The sequence below is a fragment of the Theobroma umbraticum genome, unplaced genomic scaffold (genome assembly GCF_002168275.2).
Source record: "Theobroma umbraticum cultivar Fairchild unplaced genomic scaffold, ASM216827v3 scaffold_67.0, whole genome shotgun sequence".
Lineage (NCBI taxonomy): Eukaryota > Viridiplantae > Streptophyta > Magnoliopsida > Malvales > Malvaceae > Theobroma > Theobroma umbraticum.
This window is the reverse complement of record NW_018397262.1, coordinates 5,828,431-5,830,736: the sequence shown is the minus strand read 5'-3', so window position 1 is coordinate 5,830,736 and position 2,306 is coordinate 5,828,431. Positions and strand designations below refer to the sequence as shown.

Genomic DNA, 2,306 nt, shown 5'->3' with positions numbered 1-2,306 from the left:
TTGGAGAAGATGATGAGGAAACAAGCACTGAAAGAAAGGATATCCATGTCCATGTATGTATAGTCTGAAAGCTATTTGCTTTGAAAATAAGAATAGATGCCATTTGATTGAACATTCTAAACCGCATTGACCTTCAGGCTTCAAGGCAAGACTCTGGGTCCATTGACCTTGGAATTCTTCATCAATCGTGACAGAGAGTACAACTATTCTATAGGCCTCAACTTCTTCTTGGAGATGGAAATATCTTTAACTAACATGATGGCTGTCAAGTTAAGATTCTTGAGAAATACGCACTGAAATAAGCTGCAGTGAAGTTTAAAAAACTATGAAACGGAATATGCTTGTCTGCCCTAGCTTAATGTAGAGCTCCCATCTGTTTCAGTAAACCCAAGATGTTAAAATTCTTTGTTGCACCAAGAATCAGGGAACTTTACACTTGATTTTATCGTAAAGTATCCCCTAACATTAATTTCCTTGTACACTACTAGACCGTAAGACTATGACTTAAACCAAGACCACTCAAAGTGCCGGTAATGCATTTCTAGACCTAGAAAAAACGTCATGGAGACTTTTTCTTCTCAATAATTATTTTTAAGCCAACGTGATTACCTAAAAGTCAAAGTCTTTTCTAGACTTTTAAGTTGAATTTACAAGAAATTGCAATCACATGTCCTAAGGGTCCGATAGAACTGACTTGTTGTCAATTTCCTCTACTTTCACGTTAATCAATTTGTTCTCACTAGTATAAATCGTGTCTTTTGATATTTTATTAAAAATATAATTGTTAGTAATGTGATTATTGAAAATGTTATTGATAGAAAGAACTTTATAACATTTGATATAATATGAAAGAGTGATGATTGCAGAAAATATGATTGATAAAATGAACTTTACAGTATTTTGTAGAATATAAAAAGTGATAATTACAGAAAGAATTTTCTAAAGCTTTGTATAATATAGAAAAGTAATGATTGTAGGGAATATGATTATTAGAAAAATTAGATGAAAATATTTGGTTTGGAAGTATGAGAATGTAATGTAAATTTACAAAATTATCTTTATATTTTCAAACTTACTTTCTTCTTTTTTTAATGTTTCAACTGTATCCCTTAAAATAAAAAATAATAGTATGACAAAAATAACATAATATTTGAATACTAAATATTTATATATTAAAATATGTGAAATTATTAAATATTTATTTTTAGTAAATTAGTTAAGTTTTAAAGAATTAAATTAATTAGTTAATTAATTAATTTAATTCATTAATTAATAGATATACTCTTTTTAAAAAACTTTATATATGATTTATCAATTATATATGTAATTATTTTTTATTTTATTAAACAAATAAAATTAATTTTTTTGACACATTGAATTCCATTTCCCTTTTTTTCTTTTTTTAAATAATACTATAAATATATATTATTTAATTATATATAATTTTGAAGCCATGCCAGCAAATCTAAAGAGAACCTCCAAAAACCAACAAAAATACATGGTGAATGACATAATTACTTATTATTAAGTCAACATTATTTTTATGACAAAATCAAGCTGAAAGTAGCATCAAGCAGGAGGAACTATAGGTTATTTAATTATGCTATTTTCTCCAATGGGTCCGCTCACACGCCAATGACTATACTACTCGTACTACTATACTTTAATTAATAAAAAGATAATTACCTTTTTTGACAAAAGAAGTGTTGACCATTATTTTCAACTATGACTATGATGACCATACTAATATTTTTATGACTTTTCATTATGTTGAAAAAGAAATAGACGAGTTGTATCGTTAAAACTTTTGATTTAACTGTGAATAAAAAAATATTTTATCGTAATTATTATGTCGTTGTAAGTTTGTGTATATTTATGAGTTGTGAATATAATAAATAGTTTAATGAATAGTTTAAATGTATTTAAATAATTTAATAATATGAAAATTTAAAATTTCATTTGTTTTAGTAAGTGAAACATATATGTAATTATGTATAAATAAATCCATTTCCAAAAAAAAAAAATCATTAATAAGCCCACCATAATGAAAAGAAGCAATATTTGTTGTCCTATAGAAGCCCATTAGAACATGCCTTGATCCACACTAGGCCCATTAGAAAATTGCTAGTCGACTACAAGCCCATTGAGCATGTCGGCCCATTCCTCTGATTGCTAGTACCGCTTCATAATTTTGCCAAATCCCCCTCCCCTGGGCGATGCGTTCATGATTTTGACAATCTATTATCACTTACGTTTGATGTTATTGCCAACGTGTTGGGCCCACCAAATCTTTGTCTGGAACAGGA

At 27.9% G+C, this 2,306-nt stretch overlaps 1 pseudogene; it reads left to right on the top strand.

Annotated features, from left to right (window-relative positions):
* The window catches only part of LOC149527017 (G-type lectin S-receptor-like serine/threonine-protein kinase At4g27290 pseudogene), a 743-nt pseudogene extending 577 nt beyond the window's left edge, over window positions 1-166 (top strand).
* The last annotated feature ends 2,140 nt before the right edge of the window (window positions 167-2,306 follow it).